This window comes from Tamandua tetradactyla, chromosome 22, assembly GCF_023851605.1.
Source record: "Tamandua tetradactyla isolate mTamTet1 chromosome 22, mTamTet1.pri, whole genome shotgun sequence".
NCBI classification, from domain to species: Eukaryota; Metazoa; Chordata; class Mammalia; order Pilosa; family Myrmecophagidae; genus Tamandua; species Tamandua tetradactyla.
The window spans coordinates 20,064,318-20,087,903 of NC_135348.1; the positions used below are offsets into that span (position 1 = coordinate 20,064,318).

The 23,586-nt window shown below is 39.7% G+C and overlaps 1 protein-coding gene and 1 non-coding gene across 2 annotated transcripts in view; both read right to left on the bottom strand.

The window, feature by feature from the left end:
• Positions 1-23,586, bottom strand: part of ARHGAP10 (Rho GTPase activating protein 10) — a 345,070-nt gene that overhangs the window by 223,903 nt on the left and 97,581 nt on the right. The gene's annotated exons all lie outside the window — the stretch shown is intronic.
• On the bottom strand, positions 774-844 carry TRNAI-UAU (transfer RNA isoleucine (anticodon UAU)). Its single transcript has one exon. It is a non-coding gene; the product is annotated as a tRNA-Ile (tRNA).

Sequence of the window (23,586 nt, forward strand, 5' to 3'; positions counted from 1 at the left end):
ACTCTTCAGGTAGCTAGCGGGGAAAATATTTGAGAAGAGGGAACTGGTGGCACAAAGCCTAGTTAGGAGGCTTCGGGAGTGGGAAAGGCAAGAGAGGATGGTGGCTTGGACGAAGGTAGAAAGAAAAGAAAGAGAGAGAAAAGGAGACAGTTGAGAGGTATTTGCAGATGCAATCGACACTAATTGGTAATGGAGCAAATGTGGAAAATGTGGAGTTTCCAGATTTCTGGATGAAAACCAAATGGACAAAAGTACCGCTTGTTGAAATAGGAAAATCTTGAGGAAGAGCAGCAGAGATTGAGCACTAAGACCTCCTGTTAACTTTCAGATGCTGTGAAATATCCAACAAATGAGTAAAACAGGGCACTAAAGATATAGGTCCACAGCCTAGAAAAGAAGTTGAGATCAGAGATTCAAATTTGGTAGTCACTGAAAAAGAGATAAGGAAGACATGGTAGAGGGGAGACAGAAAAGGTCCCAAACTTAGAAGTCACGAAAAGAAAGGTGAGAGGATAGCAATGGAGCCTTGGAAAGAGCTACCAGGGTGCTGGATGAAAGAAAAAGATGTTAAGTATGTAAACTGTTATAGGAACAGCGAAACCTTGGCAACTTCCACACAAAGGGGCAAAGGAACAGGTTAGAGTTGGTTTATGGCTGAAAGGTGACATTTGGGGAAACAACCTATCTTGAGAAGCATGGGTACAGAAAAAAGGTGAACAATGAAAAGAAACAAAAAGGTAAAGTAAAGGCTTGCTTCTTTGGTGGGGGGGGGGTGCATGGTCTGGGAATCGTACCCAGGTCTCCCACATATAAGGCGAGCATTCTACCACTGAACCACCCATGCACCCAAGGCTTCTTTCTTTTTTTAAGCTGAAAGAAGAGTATTTAAGAAATGAGAGCACACTAAATGCCCAATTTTTCTGGAACCAACCCAGAAAAAATGGTTCAAATCTCTAAGGTAGGAGGAGATGGGATTCTGACCAAGCATACAGGGTAGGTCTGTCACAGAAGAGGCTCTCCCCTCCACTGTAAAAGGAAGAATGGAGAAAACAGTTCCAGTAAAAATGGGATGGTAGATTTTGGAAAGGGAAGCTGAGAAGCTACCATCAGGTGGTTATTTTTCCATGAAGTATAAGGTAAGATCATTCGCAGAAAGACCGGATGTGCGCAGAAGAGTGACTAGAGATGAGAATGAATGAAAAAACCATTACATAGTTAAGGTAGGGCACATCCTAGAGAAACGTGAACATTCCTGGGTAGTGCTTGAAGGCCCTTTAAGTAGGTGAACAGGAGTTTGTGGAAAAATCCAAATACCTCATTTGTAAAATGGCCTCCAGCGATACACAGAGAAGGTGGATGATTAAGTACATCCCAGGTGGGGATATTTGTAAGAGATGCAAACATATCATTATAAGATGGTGTAGTATGTGCAGTGCTGGCAGCCTCACAGGACTGCTGGGGCACAGAGAAGAGCCAGCCTGGGTAAGAAAAGACTTCCTAGAGAGAGACATATATACAGAGCTCACTCCAGGCAGAGAAAGGAAAACAGCAATTTCAGGGCAAGAAGCTGCAAGCAGCTCACTGAAGCAGCTAAAGAAGTCAGGGAGGTCAGGGAAGGAGGCTGGAGAGATCAGATGGGCTCCATTAGCTGTTTGAAGAAAGCCTAGGAAATGCTCAATAAATGTGAGCTATAGGCATCCATAATATGGATATATGAAGGCTTTTAAAATAAGAACTCAAACTCTGAAGTAAATGCTCTCATTCAAAAACGGACCTGGCCAGAAAGATTATAAAAGAGCAATTTTAGTCATCAAGTTTGTTCTTTATTTGGAGAATTCATTTGATGAGTATCTTTCTGACTCCCAAGATTAACACCAGTATAAGAAAAGAATATAAGGCACTTCTGGATTACTGCTCACTGGGCAATAAGCAAATTTACAAAAAAAAAAAAAAAAGGAAATAAGTACTTATGATAGATGCCACTATATCAAATTCTCTAATAAAAGTTTTCTTAATTTCTTAATTTAAAACTCATCATTTTTCTTCTGTATAAAAAGTCTGATTTGACAACTTCTGATAGGAAACTAAAAACACCAAAATTGGTGTTAAGAACAAAATGATTAAGTAGCCACTCAATGTTTCAGTAAGACAGCATTGGTTAAACAAAGACTGTCTTTTTCTCTAAAAATAGACTGAACACACACACACACAAAAGTAAAAAGAGTGCACAGGTGGGTCAATGGTAGAATGCTTGCCCTTACATGCAGGAGATACAGTTCGATTCCTGGACCATGCAACCCCCCCCCCCCAAAAAAATAGACACTGAAGTTTTTTGTGTGTTTTTTTTTTAATGTCAAAACATGATTCTTCTTCCACATAAACAAAATCAGTACCAAACTTAGGACCGCCCCTAAAACTCTAAAGTCACCTTATGATTACCCAATTTCAAAGAGATGGCTGAAGTAATATTGAGAAAAGCTTTCAAATACTAATGCATTAAAAATTAGTCTCGACTTCCGGAGAAGATGGCGGCTTAGTAAGACGCGCAGATCTTAGTTTCTCCTCCAGGACAGCTACTAGGGGAGTAGAAACTATATAGAACAGCTCCCAAAGCCACGACAGAGATAAAAAACACAGCGTACCCCATCCTGGAACGGCTGGCTGGCTGAGAGAACCCGCTCTGGTGAGACTGTCGAGGGACGCGGGCTTCACCGGGCGGGGCGGGAAGCGGCTAGAGTCCCTCTCTTCCCCCTTCCTGGACCGGCTGGGAGAATGGGACAGGCGGTCCCCTCAAACCGCGGCGGCTGGCGCCCACACCACGTGCGGCCCCCCAGACCAACTGAGAGAATTGGATCGGAAATCCCGAGGCCGCGGAGAACGGTGATGGGGGGAGTGGGGGGGCCCTTCCAAACCCGTGACTCCCCGGGAACGTGCACTTCCCCGGGTGGGCCGCTGCCGCTGGCGCGCTCCCGCTACGCTTGGCGCCCCGGGCCGACTAGGAAATTCGGACGGGCGCTTTCCCGGGCTGGGGTGGCGAGCGACCCTCCCCGCGTTCGGACCACGAGCCGGCTGGCACTCTTCCAAGCCGCTTCGGCTAGCGAACCTCCTCCACGGCGAGAGTTTTCCAAAGTTAAAGGACCCACAGCACCTTTTACTGGTGGGACCCGCAGACAAACGTGTGCCACGAGCGCCACCTACTGGGCAGGATAAGAAAAACAGAACCCAGAGATTTCACAGAAAAATCTTACAACCTTGTTGGGTCCGACACCCAGGGAAATCTGACTAAATGCCCAGACGCCAGCAGCAGTAGATAACTGTCCACACTCAGAAGATTGAGAATATGGCCCAGACAAAGGAACAAACCAATAGTTGAAATGAGATACAAGAGCTGAGACAACTAATGCTGAATATACGAACAGAAATGGAAAACCTCTTCAAAAATAAAATCGATAAATTGAGGGAGGACATGAAGAGGACATGGGCTGAACATAAAGAAGAAATAGAAAAACTGAAAAAACAAATCACAGAACTTATGGAAGTGAAGGATAAAGTAGAAAAGATGGAAAAAACAATAGATACCTACAATGATACATTTAAAGAGACAGAAGATAGAATTAGTGATTTGGAGGATGGAACATCAGAATTTCAAAAAGAAACAGAAACCATCGGGAAAAGAATGGTAAAAATTGAACAGGGTATCAGGGAACTCAAGGACAATATGAAGCGCACAACTATACGTGTTGTGGGTGTCCCAGAAGGAGAAGAGAAGGGAAAAGGAGGAGAAAAACTAATGGAAGAAATTATCACTGAAAATTTCCCAACTCTTATGAAAGACCTAAAATTACAGATCCAAGAAGTGCAGCGCACCCCAAAGAGATTAGACCCAAATAGGCGTTCTCCAAGACACTTACTAGTTAGAATGTCAGAGGTCAAAGAGAAAGAGAGGATCTTGAAAGCAGCAAGAGAAAAACAATCCATCACATACAAGGGAAACCCAATAAGACTATGTGTAGATTTCTCAGCAGAAACCACGGAAGCTAGAAGACAGTGGGATGATATATTTAAAGTACTAAAAGAGAAAAACTGCCAACCAAGACTCCTATATCCAGCAAAATTGTCCTTCAAAAATGAGGGAGAAATTAAAACATTCTCAGACAAAAAGTCACTGAGAGAATTTGTGACCAAGAGACCAGCTCTGCAAGAAATACTAAAGGGAGCACTAGAGTCAGATACAAAAAGACAGAAGAGAGAGGTATGGAGAAGAGTGTAGAAAGAAGGAAAATCAGATATGATAAATATAATACAAAAGGCAAAATGGTAGAGGAAAATATTATCCAAACAGTAATAACACTAAATGTTAATGGACTGAATTCCCCAATCAAAAGACATAGATTGGCAGAATGGATTAAAAAACAGGATCCTTCTATATGCTGTCTACAGGAAACACATCTTAGACCCAAAGACAAACATAGGTTGAAAGTGAAAGGTTGGGAAAAGATATTTCATGCAAGTAACAACCAGGAAAGAGCAGGAGTGGCTACACTAATATCCAACAAATTAGACTTCAAATGTAAAGCAGTTAAAAGAGACAAAGAAGGACACTATATACTAATAAAAGGAACAATTAAACAAGAAGACATAACAATCATAAATATTTACGCACCAAACCAGAAGGCCCCAAAATACGTGAGGAATACACTGCAAACACTGAAAAGGGAAATAGACTCATATACCATAATAGTTGGAGATTTCAATTCACCACTCTCATCAATGGACAGAACATCTAGACAGAGGATCAATAAAGAAATAGAGAATCTGAATATTACTATAAATGAGCTTAACTTAACAGACATTTATAGGACATTACATCCCACAACAGCAGGATACACCTTTTTCTCAAGTGCTCATGGATCATTCTCAAAGATAGACCATATGCTGGGTCACAAAGCAAGTCTTAACAAATTTAAAAAGTTTGAAATCATACACAACACTTTCTCGGATCATAAAGGAACGAAGTTGGAAATCAATAATAGGCGGAGTGCCAGAAAATTCACAAATATGTGGAGGCTCAACAACACTCTCCTAAACAACGAGTGGGTCAAAGAAGAAATTGCTAGAGAAATTAGCAAATACCTCGAGGTGAATGAAAATGAAAACACAACATATCAAAACTTATGGGACGCAGCAAAGGCAGTGCTAAGAGGGAAATTTATTGCCCTAAATGCCTATATCAGAAAAGAAGAAAAGGCAAAAATTCAGGAATTAACTATCCATTTGGAAGAACTGGAGAAAGAACAGCAAACTAATCCCAAAGCAAGCAAAAGGAAAGAAATAACAAAGATCAGAGCAGAAATAAATGAAATTGAAAACATGAAAACAATAGAGAAAATCAATAAGGCCAGAAGTTGGTTCTATGAGAAAATCAATAAGACTGATGGGCCCTAAGCAAGATTGACAAAAAGAAGAAGAGAGAGGATGTAAATAAATAAGATCAGAAATGGAAGAGGAGACATAACTACTGACCTCACAGAAATAAAGGAGGTAATAACAGGATACTATGAACAACTTTACGCTAATAAATACAACAATTTAGAGGAAATGGTTGACTCAAGAAGACACAGATGACCTCAACAAACCAATCACAAGTAAAGAAATTGAATCAGTCATTCAAAAGCTTCCTAAAAAGAAAAGTCCAGGACCAGACGGCTTCACATCTGAATTCTATCAAACATTCCAGAAAGAATTAGTACCAACTCTCCTCAAACTCTTCAAAAAAATCGAAGTGGAGGGAAAACTACCTAATTCATTCTATGAAGCCAACATCACCCTCATACCAAAACCAGGCAAAGATATTACAAAAAAAGAAAACTACAGACCAATCTCTCTAATGAATATAGATGCAAAAATCCTCAATAAAATTCTAGCAAATCGTATCCAACAACACATTAAAAGAATTATACATCATGACCAAGTAGGATTCATCCCAGGTATGCAAGGATGGTTCAACATAAGAAAATCAATTAATGTAATACACCACATCAAGAAATCAAAGCAGAAAAATCACATGATCATCTCAATTGATGCAGAGAAGGCATTTGACAAGATTCAACATCCTTTCCTGTTGAAAACACTTCAAAAGATAGGAATACAAGGGAACTTCCTTAAAATGATAGAGGGAATATATGAAAAACCCACAGCTAATATATCATCCTCAATGGGGAAAAATTGAAAACTTTCCCCCTAAGATCAGGAACAAGACAAGGATATCCACTATCACCACTGTTATTCAACATTGTGTTGGAGGTTCTAGCCAGAGCAATTAGACAAGAAAAAGAAATACAAGGCATCAAAATTGGAAAGGAAGAAGTAAAACTATCACTGTTTGCAGACGATATGATACTATATGTCGAAAACCCGGAAAAATCCACAACAAAACTACTAGAGCTAATAAATGAGTACAGCAAAGTAGCAGGTTACAAGATCAACATTCAAAAATCTGTAGCATTTCTATACACTAGCAATGAACAAGCGGAGGGGGAAATCAAGAAACGAATCCCATTTACAATTGCAACTAAAAGAATAAAATACCTAGGAATAAATTTAACTAAAGAGACAAAAAACCTATATAAAGAAAACTACAAAAAACTGCTAAAAGAAATCACAGAAGACCTAAATAGATGGAAGGGCATACCGTGTTCATGGATTGGAAGACTAAATATAGTTAAGATGTCAATCCTACCTAAATTGATTTACAGATTCAATGCAATACCAATCAAACTCCCAACAACTTATTTTTCAGATAGAAAAACCAATAAGCAAATTTATCTGGAAGGGCAGGGTGCCCCGAATTGCTAAAAACATCTTGAGGAAAAAAAACGAAGCTGGAGGTCTTGCACTGCCTGACTTTAAGGCATATTATGAAGCCACAGTGGTCAAAACAGCATGGTATTGGCATAAAGATAGATATATTGACCAATGGAATCGAATAGAGTGCTCAGATATAGACCCTCTCATCTATGGACATTTGATCTTTGATAAGGCAGTCAAGCCAATTCACCTGGGACAGAACAGTCTCTTCAATAAATGGTGCCTAGAGAACTGGATATCCATATGCAAAAGAATGAAAGAAGACCCATATCTCACACCCTACACAAAAGTTAACTCAAAATGGATCAAAGATCTAAACATTAGGTCTAAGACCATAAAACAGTTAGAGGAAAATGTAGGGAGATATCTTATGAAACTTACAATTGGAGGCGGTTTTATGGACCTAAACCTAAAGCAAGAGCACTGAAGAAAGAAATAAATAAATGGGAGCTCCTCAAAATTAAACACTTTTGTGCATCAAAGAACTTCATCAAGAAAGTAGAAAGACAGTCTACACAATGGGAGACAATATTTGGAAATGACATATCGGATAAAGGTCTAGTATCCAGAATTTATAAAGAGATTGTTCAACTCAACAACAAAAAGACAGCCAACCCAATTACAAAATGGGGAAAAGACTTGAACAGACACCTCTCAGAAGAGAAAATACAAATGGCCAAAAGGCACATGGAGAGATGCTCAATGTCCCTGGCCATTAGAGAAATGCAAATCAAAACCACAATGAGATATCATCTCACACCCACCAGAATGGCCATTATCAACAAAACAGAAAATGACAAGTGCTGGAGAGGATGCGGTGAAAGAGGCACACTTATCCACTGTTGGTGGGAATGTCAAATGGTGCAACCACTGTGGAAGGCAGTTTGGCGGTTCCTCAAAAAGCTGAATATAGAATTGCCATACAACCCAGCAATACCATTGCTGGGAATCTACTCAAAGGACTTAAGGGCAAAGATACAAACGGACATTTGCACACCAATGTTTATAGCAGCGTTATTTACAATTGCAAAGAGATGGAAACAGCCAAAATGTCCATCAACAGACGAGTGGCTAAACAAACTGTGGTATATACATACGATGGAATATTATGCAGCTTTAAGGCAGGATAAACTTATGAAGCATGTAATAACATGGATGGACCTAGAGAACATTATGCTGAGTGAGTCTAGCCAAAAACTAAAAGACAAATACTGTATGGTCCCAATGATGTGAATCGACACTCGAGAATAAACTTGGAATATGTCATTGGTAACAGAGTTCAGCAGGAGTTAGAAACAGGGTAAGATAATGGGTAATTGGAGCTGATGGGATACAGACTGTGCAATAGGACTAGATACAAAAACTCAAAAATGGACAGCACAATAATACCTAATTGTAAAGTAATCATGTTAAAACACTGAATGAAGCTGCATCCGAGCTATAGGTTTTTGTTTTGTTTTGTTTTGTTTTGTTCTTACTATTATTACTTTTATTTTTTTTCTCTATATTAACATTCTATATCTTTTACGGTTATATTGCTAGTTCTTCTAAACTGATGCAAATGTACTAAGAAACGATGATCATGCATCTATGTGATGATGTTAAGAATTACTGATTGCATATGTAGAACGGTATGATTTCTAAAAAAAAAAAAAGGACAGCACAATACTACCTAATTGTAATGTAATTATGTTAAAACACTGAATGAATCTGCATCTGAGCTATAGTTTTTTTTTCTTATATATTTTTGTATTTTTTATTTTATTTTATTTTTTCTCTATATTATCATTTTATTTCTTTTTCTGAATCGATGCATATGTACTAAGAAATGATGATCATACATCTATGTGATGATATTAAGAATTACTGATTGCATATGTAGAATGGAATGATTTCTAAATGTTGTGTTCGTTAATTTTTTTTAATTAATAAAAAAAAATTAGTCTCACAGAGCGATACAAAGCAAGTATTATATAATCTTTTTTTTCATACAATACTTAAAGCAGCGCAAAGACATAAAATTTCTTCGCCAATGTTCCTTGGAAAGGATTTTAGTCTTGCTTAGAATTAAAAGCCAGCTACGTGAACGGAAAGCATGTTAATCAATCAGCTACTCTTGCCTTAGAGCAGGGGCCAGCAGGTATGACCTGCTAACTTAAGCTTTTCAGCCAGACGGTCTCTGTTGCAACTATTTAATTTTGCCACCTTGCACAGAAGCCAGGGTGGACATAAACAAATGGATATAGCTGTGTTCCAGTGAAGCTTTACGAAAACAGGAGGCAAGGTGGATTGGGCCTATTGGCCACAGTCTACCGACCTCTTCCTGGGAGAATCACCATGAGTGTCACAGCGCATGTTCTACCTGCTCTGATCCTAGTACATATTTTCATAAATATACATTTACCATATTTGTAGGTGTGCTGGTTTGAAAGGAAGCATGCCCCCTAAGAAAAGCCATGTTTTAATATAAATCCCATTTCATAAAGGTAGAATAATCTCTATTCAATACTGTATGTTTGAAACTGTAATGAGATCATTTCCCTGGATGATGTGATTTAGTCAAGAATGGTTGTTAAATTGGATTAGGGGATGACATGTCCCCACCCATTTGAGTGGGTCTTGATTAGTTTCTGAAGTCCTATAAAAGGAGAAGGAGAGATTCAGAGAGAACAACACTACAAAGCAGAGAATCCACCAGCCAGCGACCTTTGGAGATGAAGAAGGAAAATGCCTCCCGGGGAGCTTCATGAAACCAGAAGCCAGGAGAGAAAGCTAACAGATGATGCCGTATTCGCCATGTGCCCTCCCAGCTGAGAGGGAAGCCCTGACTGTGTTCACCATGTGCCTTCTCACTTGAGAGAGAAGCCCTGAACTTCATCGGCCTTCTTGAACCAAGGTATTTCTTCCTGGATGCCTTCAATTGGACATTTCTATAGACTTGTTTTACTTGGGACATTTTCTCGGCCTTAGAACTGTAAACTAGCAACTCATAAAATTCCCCTTTTTAAAAGCCATTCCATTTTTGGTATATTGCATTCCGACAGCTAGCAAACTAGAACAGTAGGGGACCAAAAACCGCACGGAAGGTTGGGTATGGAATAAAAGAATCACAGTTCAAGTAGCTCTCGACCTGCAAAGAGATTCAAATGTGGTGCCATAACATTTACCTGGAATAAATGATCTATCAGGCTTCCATGCAGGAAGGCAATTGCTCAAGTGAACAGAAGGTTCAACAACAGTTTACGTGATTTAAGAGAGGGGTTAAACGGAATAAAAATAAACTTTTTATTTAAAGTTCAGCGTGAGCCAAAGGTATCATAAATCACCCCAAACGTGAGTTACACATATTGCTCAGTCCAAACAAGGTAATTTATTCAGCCCTGTTGTATCAGATAAGAACCTATCTAAACATTTCTGGTTACCAGGCTTTAAGAGAGACTTCCTAACTGGGATAAAGAAAGAAAATGGCCAGGATGCTAAAAAGGTTTAGAAGGAATAGGTAAGGAAATCAAAAGTATTTAATGGGTGTGGGGAGGAAGAGAACACTGAGGGGGAAACACAAAAGCTTATCTCTAACAATTTAAATGGCCTGTGTGAAAGAAGAAAAAGTCATTTTGACTGGCTTAAAGGGGACAAAACCAGATATAATACGTAAAAGCAATAGAGCAGCAGACTTGGTGGTTTTCCCGTCAAGAGGAATTCCTAAGTTCTACAACAGACCAGGCTACCTTGTGAAGCAATGACCTCTAGCTCACTCCTTCCACATAAACAAACGGAGGCTAAATGAGCCATCATCTTATCAGGTTCCTGTAGAAAGCCAACCTAGGTGGTGTCTGAATTACTGTCCATCTGTTTGATTCTGGGATTCTAAATCAGCTAGGAGAAGCAGTGGGCACCCTACATTTCCTAATCCCTTTATAATACAATGATGGCACAACGTAGAGTCCATTAGAACTTCACAACACAAAGCAAAAGAACAAGACTGCATATAACAATGAAGGGGGCTACATTTTTTCCCACAACTACTTAAATCTGAAAGCCCTCTTCATTAAACATTTGGATGTACAAATGTCCAAGCTAAAGCTAAGAAATCTGCTGACAACAACTGATCAGCAGAGAATCTGACTGTACTGTGGGGAAGAGGCACTGAGGCTACTTTTATTTACCCCCATATATGAGACCAAAGTCTAGATTCTGAGCTTGTGATTTCTAAAGAGAATAGGGCTTCCAGCTAGAAAGACTTTCCCAGTAAAAGAGCAGCACAGGCATACCTACATCCCATGATATCTCTGAGCATAATTTTTTTTTAAGTCCCAATCTAGGTAAAGTCATGAATAAGTCAACACAAACACTAAGTCATACCCCTCTCATCACTCAGTACTAAAAAGGATAGACTGGGTCTAAGGAAAAAGAAAGAATTATTTCTGTTCCCCATGGCCCTTGCTATTTTAAGCCTGAATTCCAAGTGTTTTTGAACCCAAAGGAATGCATAATTGGAGAGCATAGGAGAATTTCCACTATTTTCTCCCATGACCTTCCAGGATATCTTTCATTTCAGTGTTCTCTAAAGAGAACACTCAACTTTCCAATTTCCCAAAGCATTTCATAAAGATACATTCTTTACTTTGTCTTGAAACAGAACCTCCCGAGAGAGCACCAGGAAGCATTGTAACTGAACAAAAGGAAAGATTTTCCCAAAACACCCCTCAGAAAAACGAACTTGTGTTACATAAGAATCTTAGAGTCTCCTGCAGGAGTGTTCTTTCTGTTTGATCAAAAAAGAACTGGTTAAGGAATCTTAACCTGAAACGGTCTCAGACATGGCTAGTTTGAGATACTCAGGATGACAAACAGGACAACTGGGTTATAAAAACCAGCAGCAGCTCAGAATTTAACAGGGATTTAGTCATCACTCTAAATACAAACTCAAAAGTATGAAAAGCACTTTAAAGAGGAACAAATAAGTAGCTCCAAAAAGAAATCATGAAAATATATCTACGGGATACATTTTTGAAAAGAGCCTGTCTGAATATGTTTCAAATGGGTACTTGTGGTTTGAGATAATTTCACTGAAGGCATCACATGTAGAATTTTTTTTTTTTTTTACATGGGCAGGCACGTAGATTTTAAAAGGTGCCATATCTCCAAGAACTCGGATGTGGCGCATGAAATTGTAGAAAGCTGCACTGAAGAATTCAAAAGGTGTTCTGTGATGAACCTACTAATGTCAAAGATGCGTCTAAGAGAATAACTTTTTTTTATGAAACGAGCGGGAAAAGTATGTCTCAAACATATGCTGATTTCGTGTTTTTTAATTTTAAAACATGGATACATAACTAACCAATTAAATAATAAAGGTAGACATCTGATTATTCCATAGACATTCATATACATAAGTATATATAACTTAAAAAATGTTTTTTCAATTTTCTTATAGGAAAATGGAGTTGCCTGGCAATTGGGCTTACTCCTCACAGGCGGGCAATTATCTGCCCTTTGGAGGCACCCAGCACTTGAAATCACCTTCCTATGTTTGAAGAATTCTGCCCCCACATGCCCCATGTACCCCTCCATGAGGCAGAGTCCACCTTCAATACGAACGCTGAAAATTACTGACACATGCTTTCCCAGCCATCTTGCAAATAAGCATACGCCTCATCATTTGTAATCAGGTGCTTCCATCAAAGCCTATGATTCAGAAGCCATTGCTTGGAAAAGACCAGGAACCAGGGATTCTGGTGAGGTGATCAGAGGCAGCAGTTCTGCCAGCAGCCACCAGGACCAGGGGTGCTGCAGGAGCAAACCGCGGCTTCTACACCCAGTGGCAGCCGTAGTGGTGACTTCCCAGCCCACCTCTATGGCATGACACTGTGGGCCTTGTTTCTGGTTAAGTAATTCCTGGCCTGGTCTCAAAAAATATTTTATAGATATTATAAATTATCTAATATTCCTTAATAAACTCATTTCCTGCTCAAAAGAGCTAGAGTTGTTCCTTACGCCTGAGAATCCAGACAATACAGGATTATTATTTTAAAATTTTCAGAACCTTCCCACTCTTATCTGACCGCTTTCAGGTGACTCTTCCCTAATCAATCCAAATGGATTTTAATGAAATACCTTATTTCCCAGCCACCCTCACACTTTGGAACCTCTTTCTCCATCCAGCTGCCTACTCCTTGTACTCTACCTTCCCCATTTATCTAGGCTCAAGACGTGATAGGAAAACTAAACTAAAATCCTGTCACTTTCTTTTCTAATATCAGAAATAACAAGAAAAGAGAGAAAGCAGAGAGTCAAAAGACCCTGATCTTGACATAAAATAAGTCAGGTTTGCTAAAGAGCTCTGCCACCATGACAGGCAGGAGGGAAACGACAGTAGGGAGAATGATGTCCACGCCCCATCCGCCAGGACCAGCGACTACGTTACCCTACAAGGCAAAGGGGACTTTGCAGATGTGATTAAATAAAGGATCCGGAGATGAGGGGCTCATCTTGGTTTTGCCAGTTAGGCCCAGTATAACCACAAGGGTCCTTACAAAAGAGAGGCAGAAGGGGTGGAGCCAGAGAGGGTGTCCTGATGAACAAAGCAGAGAGACAGATGTTGCGCTGCTAGGTTTTAAGATGAAGGAAGGAGCCACTAGCCAAGGAATATAAGCGGCTTCTAGAAGGGAGAAAAGGCAAGGAAACAGATTTGCCCCTAGGGACACCAGAAGGAACCAATCCTACCAACACCTTAGCTGATTTTCAACTGTTAACCTCCAGAACTGTAAGAGACTAAACCTGTGTTATTTTAAACCATTAACTTTGTTCCAATCTGTTACAGGAGCACAGTAAACTAAGCCACTGATGTTTTCTCGCTTTGGTTCTTCCTACACTGACAAGTTCTGTTTTTAGCCCATAGGAAAAAAAACGTCCTTTTGTTATCTGAATATTCTCAACTACAAAGAAGGCATAATACTTGCTCCCCACCTAATGTAAGTATAAAGAAGAAGAGAACATGATGCTAGACGCAATCTTAACTTCCAAATATATGTCTCTTTATGCTATTTTATTTTTAAGTGTGCTTAAAATAATCCTCCTGGTTAGAAAAAAAATTGTATAAAAACTAACAAGTTTTATAGGAGTAAATCTCAAACTCACTAGGCTAAGAACTAATGAGAATATTAATGATCCCTAACACAAATTTCTAATGGGGATGTAAACGCAAAGGTGCTATGGATTAATTCTACAGAGTTTAAACCTGAAAATTAGGGGCCAATAAATATGAAATGGTTCCTTGAACATCTGATTTTTTTCAAACCACAGCAGTTTCACTTAATAACCGAGAAATCATAGCTTGTGAAATATATATTCCAAATTCACTAGGTTCAATAACCATCCTTCTGTTTCATCCAAATTCTGCAAGAGTTAAAAGTCACCCACTAAGGATTTTAATCACCTTTTGATTTTGAACTCTGATTACCCTGAAACTTACAAAACAAGAGAATTTGAACTGATAACTCAGGCAACTTGGTCTCTGACTTAATTCTCTGAATATCTGATTATGCCCTTTCAAAAATAATAATAAGTCAGACTACCACAAAAGGAGAGATTCCCAGTGTCTCAAATGTCTATGAACAAAAATCTTAGTACTTATTTGCCACTAGATGAAAATATTTTGAACACTAAATTAACCCCCAAGTTTTAAAACTAGCATCAACTTTGAAAGATATCAATTGAAAAGAACCACATAACAATTGTTTTCAAGTCATCGAAATCAAATAGAATCGGCCAATACAGATTTTTTCCTATTATCTTAGGAAAAATTGAGACTCTTAAAACAAAAGCCAATGAGCATATTAGGGACGAATTCTCTAGATAAGTAAGTGCAGATATTTAACCCTGGGTTTCTTTCCTTCTGTGGATAGGGACAGTAAGAACTCAGCTTACATTTTTTAAAACAAAATAAATACTTGGGCAGAACATTATGAGAAGGAATAAAATCCCAAGGAAGTAAGGGAGAGATAGGCTGTAAAAAAAAAGTATCATGAGTTTGCAATTTTCTTTAGTTTTAAGTAACAGTTCTGATCTGAAGTGAATAGCATCACTAAGTGGCATAGCCTATAATGGAACCTAGCACGTAGTAAGGGAATAAAACTGCTGAATCAAGAAAAAAAGAAATGCTGAGGAAAAGACACCTAAGCCTTTGACCAATGGCAAGGAGACTAGATCTCCATCCAGCTCCTTCTGTGATGGGAGCTGTCACATGGGGCAGAAGGGCTCTGGCTGTCTTGCTAACTCATTGTCCACCACACTGCCACCAGCTAAGTAACTGGTCTTCAGGTACCTGGCTCATAGGAGGCACTCAAAAATATCTGGTTTTGTAATGCAGTGGGATTCTGCTATATTTCAGATAAGTTAAATACAATCTATATAAGTGCAACATTTCCCACAAACAGCAATAAAATAAAACACCAAATATCAACACTAGGTCCCTGTGTTAAAGTTCTCTAGAGAAACAGAACCAATAGGAAAGGATCTGTAAATATGAGATTTATAAAGGTGTCTCTGGCAACCATGGGAATGGAAGAGCCCAAACCATAGGGCAGGCTATGGAGCTGGTGGCTCTGATGAAGGGTTTGGATGAACTCCACAGGAGAGGCTGCTGGCTGAAAAAGCAGTGAAAGAGTCTCTCTTCTTCCTTAAAAGTTTTCAGCTGACTGGATTATCCCATTGTGGGAGGTGCGCCTTACCTGATCACATATCTATCAGTCACAGATGCAATCAACTGACTGATGATTTAATATACCAGCCACAAGATATCCGTACAGCAATGGTCAGACCAGTGCTTGCCCGGCCAGACAACTGGGCATCATCACTTGGCCAAGTTGACACCAGAATCTAACCATCACAATCTCCTATATATACTGTCTCTGATTCAAAGTCTGTTTCCATTTTGGTGAGTCTTTCAAGAACCAGAAGCCAAGACAGGATTAAACGTCCAAAAAATTTATTAGGGGAAACATCTGAGAGAGAAAATGGAGCCAGAGGAGGTGGGACCACTGTCAGAGAGGATGCAGGTCTACCCCATGGAAGGAGACAGGGCAGGAAGGTAGGTTGGGTGGCAGCAAGTTAGAATGAAGTGCAATTCTACAGAACGTTCAGCAAGACCCTCAAAGAATCCTAGACCCAGAACCCCCTGTCAGAGCCTCCCAGGAATGAGCTTGCTTTAATATTCCTTGTGTGCTCAGTGATTGGCCTTTCAGGGAAACATGGCCTCTGACTAACAGTGACAGAACTGTGTAGCAGCTGGGCCCATTGGTCGACTATGCTCCCTGCATTTGGACATCTGAGAGGCAAGCCTGTCTCACCTCCCAAAGCCCATATTCTTTCCAAATACTATCACGGCACTGGGATTCCCTTGGATGCCGCCACCATTTTAATACTGTATGTTATTGAATCCAAGATGTATCATATTTTATATACTACGAAAAAATGCAAATTAAACATTTTAACACTGAGAACTGTTACATTTATCAAAAAAAAAAAAAGCTCTGAGTTCTTTTTTCCATGTACCTTGTGCACACAAAGAAAACAAGCAAAATTCATGTTAAAATATTCCTAAAACTGCTTCACATTTGGAGCCCGAACTCCTCGGAATCCCTTTTCATCTCAATCACCAACATCTGTGGTTTTCTCCCACACACTTTCTTTCTCTGTGCCAGCAATAGTATCGGAGCAGCATTCTTTCTTAAAGGAGAGTTCGACTAACGTGTCCAGGATTTTCTCCCCAGATACTGGCACCCACTCTTTAGGGACCGATACTGGCACTTTCCTGAGCTAACCAGATAGGACTTGAGGAGTTTTCAAACAATTCCAGGATTCCAATTTCTTCAGTGGCCCGTAAGCGGTTTGTTGATTGAAATACTGAGCAACTGCAGTTGCCCAAATTTTACCAGGGGAAATAACCAAAGTCACATTTTCTCATGACTGGTACCCGAAAGTCAGCAATCATGAGAGACGCATCCATTGCACTAATACCCAAAGGTGGAAGGAAAGGAACTTAAAGCCAAGAAATAACATCGTCAGGATGACAGAAGTAGGTTCTATTTCGTTTTGGCACCCATTTATCTCACTTAACTCCAACTTCCTAATTTTCAAACACGAAGGGGTTAAATGTAAGCGTCTCTAAGCAATTTCTTAGCTTTGTTTTAAAGGCCAGGGACAAGCCACTGAGTATTCGTGACAGGATCTGAGGAATAATTTGAGATGTCCTGGCTTATCCCAAAATATATTTCTTCATGAAACTGTAGTCTCAGCTGAAGTAATCCCCAATAATGGAACCACTCCTCCGGATGAGATGATTACAGAAACAGGCTGGTTATATTCAGACGCCCCTTGCGGTTTGTTTTGTGGATATATGGTATTTTATTTTGGGGAGGGCAGGGAGGGAATGGAGGAGGAGAGGAAGAAGAGTTAGGGTTCTTCCCTTTAGCCCTTTCACATCAGTATAAATGCAATTTATCAGAAGAGCTGGCTGATTCCCTGGAAGCAGAGAACAGACCCAAGGACACGAAATAAAGGAAATGTGAGTTTCAATAAGGAAGTAGAATCTGACGATGACAAGGCTAAGTGGCCACAGATGATGATGAATCACCAATAGCGAGGACTCTGAGTCATGGGGAAAGGTCCTACACACCAGCCAGCCTGGAAGGAGTGCGGGCCCAGTACCCCGGGCAATCGTCACTCAGTTTAGAATTTTAAGTCCCGGCTGTCATCTCCATAAAGTTCTGGATCAGTAAAAATTAAACTTTCAAAATCTACATTCCCAAAAACAGATTTTACAATGACATCTATATCTGAGTGAATTATAATGCCTTTACAGGAGAAAACAAAAACAAAAACAAACATGATTTAAATGAAAAAAAGCTAAGTTGTCAAATTGCAAAGGTCAGTTCCAAGAAGAGAAATTCTTCATAAAATTAGGTCACTGAAAACTTTCAAATCAAACTGAGAAATATTTTCATAAATATGATCAAGATAGATTCTTCTCGTTCTCGATGTGCCTGCCAACACAATTCCATCTAAAACTGTGTCATTTTTGCTGTAAAATAACTGATAAAGACAGGCTTGATTTGCCAGGTACAATAGAACTATTATATGAGGAGAAACTAAGGGCATCATCTTTGCAATGGCATGTAATGCCTAAAGTAGTTCTCACCGTACAGGAGCTCACAATTCTAAATGCAAATGCAGTAACTCTAAAATTGCTACCAGCAGAAACTAGTTCCATTAAAATAACCTAGATACAGTCCTAAATCTTTCAGAAATGACAGACAAAAGCTTAAGCGTTTAAAGATTATTTTAACCTTCTAAACTGCATAAAGTCATCAAAAAGCAATTTGCAGTGTATTCAACCTCGAGGCAGATCCCAGCTCCAAGGCTAGACCCTAGGCCAATGGTTCCCAAATTCAAGCACGGTCCAAAATCACCCGGAAAGCCTACTAAAACACAGACTGCCGGGCTTCAGAGTTTCTGATTCTAGAGTTCTGGGGTAGGGCCTGAGAATCTGCATTTCTGACCTGGTCTCCAGAAATGTTGATGCTGCTGAACCCGAGACGGCACTTTGAGCACCACTGGCTTGGGGTGTCCCAAAGAAAGATTACCGTGAAATTTCCTCCCCGATGGTAAAATAACTTTAGATTCATTTTAATATCATGCAGCGCTTCTGAAAGCAATAGAAAATTTTTTAACCAACACCAGTGTCAAAAACCCACCAGTTATGAAATCACACTCGGCTACACGATTCTTTCAGAGACCTGAAATAGTGAAAAACTCAAGAGAAAGGGGTGAAGCAAATAAAGCAAGGTGTGAAGAAACAAGCATCATTTCTTGCTTGTGACCACTTAAACATTCAAGATGCCTTCGCGGGTGGGGTGAGAGCCCAAGGTATATCACCCAGTAAATATTCCCGGGCCTGGTGTTTTCAAAAGGGCGAAATCTGTGGTGGGGGGAAAAAAACACAAAAAAATAGGAGAGGGACTCAAAAGCCTAAAGAGTCTGTATGTACAAAGGGTCATCTTGGCCAAATGCAGGAAGGCAGGCGGCAGGAGGTCCGGGTGCCTGGCTGTGCTTGCCAGTCCACGCTGTCCAGCCCTCAGCACCAGCAGGCCATGTGAACAGCCCACAGGGCCGACACTTTTTGTTCATTGCTGGCAAGTGCAGTCCACCTCTCTCCTGGCACCCAACCTCTTACCTGAAGCTGTCCCAAACCACCAGACTCACACAACTGCCCCGATTTGCCATAACCCTCAGAAACTGAACAGTCATTTTTAGAACAGGGACAAAAACTAAATGATGTGAGAAAAGGACACACGCAGAGAAGTAAATACAATATGAAGGGCTTTTAAAAGAACATCATAAACATGACAGCACTATTTTCAAGTCCTTAAATTTCCTGGACAGCTGCCCACCTCAAATGAGTACACCATGTCCTGCCATGCCAAAGAGAACATCTCCGGAATTCTGGCAACAAAACCCCACACAGCACTTTGCTCGGAGAAGATGCACAGAAGAGAGGAGGGCAGTTTCAGCCACTAACACTACCTCACCCTACTCCAGTGCAAGAAACACTTTCACAGTCAGGGTTGGCAAAATTATCCATAAAAACCACTTGTTTGAAAACACCTTCCTGAAAAAGACACCTTTGGTTTTTTAAAGAACTGGGCACACCCATTCATTGGAACTGAATTTTGTTGCAAAGGAGGAAACGTTCTGGCTTCTCAGACTAGCCATTTATCCACTTCCTTGCCCCCAACAATTCATTTTCATAGCAACAGAGTTGGATATTAATCGGAGGATAGTCAAACCTGTCCCCCTCCCCACTCTTTCCCAAATGCAACCATGTATCCCCTCAAGAAGGAAGCCAGATTTCAAATCTGTCTTTCCTTACCTGGCCAAGTCTGATTCATCCTTCAACTCAGCTCAGGAACTGCCTCTCCCAAACACCCAATCACTGACACGACAAAGCACACTGAAATGACATGCATCTGGCTATACCCCCACCAAGAGACAACTAATTTCTCAAGGGTTCGAACTGTGGCTTCATCTTTGTGGCACTTGGCACAAAGCTTGGCATGCAGTAGGTATATGATAACATCTGCTGAACAAAACAGTTGACCTAGGTATATAGATTAGGTACAAACAACATATTTACCTGGTTGTTTAAAACCAATAAGAAAAAATTTATTTCAGATCATTGGGCTTCCAAACAGATAACCTTACCCATTAAAACCCAAGATATTATTTAAGCATTTTTTTTTTTTGGATATAGAAGGCTTTTTAAAACGTTTGCCTTTGGTCTTTGCCTTCTGAAACAAAGCTTATATAAAAAACGATTTTAACATTTTAATGACTCAGTCTTAATGTTGAGTATCAAATTATGATGGCGAGCTGCTATTTAATTCAGAACTTCAGAAAACACTAAACCAATTGCTTTTAAAGATTAAGTGACCACTAAGATTTTATTTAAGTTATGGAGACCAACTTTAGAATATTGCTACCTCCACTTTACAGCTGTCATTCTGCATTCCCTTTTTAATGTGACTTTTAACATGCTGCTGGCTTGTAATAACCGTAAATAAAACACTAGTTTGAAAAATTCTCAGTATGCACTGATATCTATTTTGGCTAGTTAAGGATCTTCTTATCTCCCTGTCATTGTGTTCTGGAGGTATAAGCCTTGTTAAATTACATTAAGTTCCTCTCCTACTTCTCTTCCCAGCTCAAATACTATTTCTTCCATAAAGCCTTTCCTGACAATCAGACTCAGCTATGCCCTACACCACTGCAGCTGCACTCTCTACCTTTGGTGTAGCACTTAGTATGACATATTTTAATTTAACTTTTTACCAGTTATTCTTCCAGACCTAACTGGAAAGTTCTTGAGGGAGGGATCTTTCATTATTCAAAATTTAAGGTAAGTGTCCAGTAGAGCACCAAAGCTTTTACTTTAGTAAGCTCTCAAAGCTGTCTGAAGAAACAAAGGTAGCCATCATTATTCCATTCAATTTTTATAGACCAAAAAAAAAAAAAAAAAAAATACTGATCACTGATTATCGAGATTATACAGAAACCCAAACATTATCCAAAGAAATGATCCAAATAATGCCAATATAAGTTAACTGCCAAACTTTTTTAACTTTTACTAATTTCCTTATTATAACACTAATAACGCAGGAGGTATGATTTTATAGATTTTCTTAACGCTAAAAGAAAAGCATCAGGAATTTTTGTGAAGAAAACTTTAAAAAAAAGGGCAAGAAGGAGCTTATACATTAAAAGAGACTTAGAATCTTCTCAACCAAAAGCAATATGTGTGGGCCAGATTCAACCAAATCAGCTTAGATTGTGAGAGACAGGGAGACAGAGATGCAGGAATGTGAATGGCTATTAGGAAAATGTGAACACGACCCAATTTGATAACATTAAGGTATAACTGTTTAAGTGCTGATAAGGATATTAGGTTTTGGTGTGTGTATTTTAAAAAGCCATCCTTTAGAGATATACACCAAGGAATTTATGGACAAAATGACGTTATGGTGGGCTCTCTGCCAAAATAATGGGGGGAGCAGAGAGAGGTATAAGAGAAACAACATGGGTGGATGGCGATGTTTATTGAAGCTGGGTGTTTAGTGTGTGGTTTAATTATATTTTTCTCTCCACTTTTGTACATGCTTGAAATTTTCCCAAACGAAACAGTTAAAAGAAAAAAACAAACAAACAAACAAAAAACAGCATTCAATGAGCTATCAATTCTCTAGCTGTCCACAGCTGCCTCCCACCACTTTCTGCCTGGGGCAGCTCACAAGTGCTTCTGTTCCCACAAATGGGCTGCAGCTACTGTATGGTTCCCGCTGAGGTCTGCGGCCATATGAAGACATCATCCTATCCTCACATCCATCCTGCACTAGAAACCCAGCCTTGCACCCTTACCCTACCTAAGACAAAAACTCCTTCAACCTAAATCACAGGTGAAGATTAAATCAATAAGCCCCAACAACAGCTTGGTGAACCAGGCTCTCCATATCAGATGGCCAGGAACCAAGGTCAGGTTCCAGTTTTTTGACCTAGTCAATTCATCTCGAGGAACATAAAATGGAAACAGACTATCAGGATAGACAGGGGTCACACAGTATCTCTGCAGACCTAAAGCCCAGTACTACTCTGCCCGGAACTCACTTTCCTCAGATATCAGCATGATACTTCATATAAGTCTCTGCTGAAAGGGTCTTCTCTCTCCATCCTTTATATCCTGCTTCACTCTCTGGGCCCTTATCTTGCTTTGTTCGTTTTGTATTAGTTTTTATTGTCAGACAATATATTGTACATCTGTTTATTTACCACCTCTCCTTTCTAAAATATAACCCCCATGAAGGCAGGAACTTTGCTTCTTTGCCACTGTGTCTCCACAGTCTAAACAGTGACTGGAACACAAGAAGAAATAGATAAATATTTATTGGATGATAAATAAATATTTATGGGCCCTTGGCAAAGGCCTTGGATTGTGTCAAGTATCACTATCAAGGTCCCAGGACAGTGGCTGAAAAATTCAACTAAATATCAAAGTGAGCTTGAAAACAAATAGTTGATTATTTATATAAGCTAAGAACATGCACCTTTATCAATACACACACACACATACTTTCTGTGGTAGAAAGGAGACATCTGGGCACCATTTTTATCCACTATCATATTTTTTCCTAGACATCTGAAAAAATCAATAATTACTGAGATCACATGAATAATGGTACAATTTTTCAGTTTGTGCCAAAAATCGAACAGGACTACGTACTTCAATACGTCCTCTGTGTAACTAACAATATATACAAATTATATCAGAACTCATGGAATAATACAAATTATATCAGAGCTCTTAAAGAACCTATTTCCTATTGCTTTTTAAATCAAACTTAGTGGCCTCCTCTTATTTCTGCCCCATACTGCACCCCTACCAGGCCGAACCCCCACTGCTACCCCAATGTCAGAACTCAGGAGATGACAGCAATATCTACGAAGCTGGCAGTAACGGCAGGTGGCTCGGAGTAGCTCACTCTAATGTACTACCTCAACCTCTTAGTGACAGCATGACCCTGGTAGAGATAATAACAGCATCTACTGCATAGGGCTGATGTAAGAACTAAATGACTTAATATTAAGTAAACACCTTAGAACAATACCTGGCACACAGTGAAAAAACAAGTCTCAGTCATTAGGAGGGAAATGTAAACTTTTAAGAAAGGTGGCCAAGTATTACTCAATATCCCCAAAAATAATTACTGATACAGAATTGTGTATCAAATAAGACCATCCACTCAATGTACTCAGCATAGCACCAGGCAAGTGCAGTGCTACACTGGAGGTAGCTACTGTTACATTTGTGATACCAAATCTCAACACAAGCTGAGATTTCAAAGCTTTCCAAGCTTGAGTTCTCTCCTTCTACCCTGTCTAGAAATTGACAGAGGGGTGGGGTCAGGTTCCAATACCTGCCCTGCTATTCCTCTGCTTCTAGGGAAGCATTTCTATTTTTATCTACTTGATAGATTAAGGGTGGCAAGAGATTCCATCTAAATGAAAATGCTCCACTCTTAACTAATCCAGTCCACCATAGCACAGATGAAGAAGCAAGGCCTACAGTTAGGGGTCTAGTACCTTTCCCCAAATCTCATCCTGTTAAAA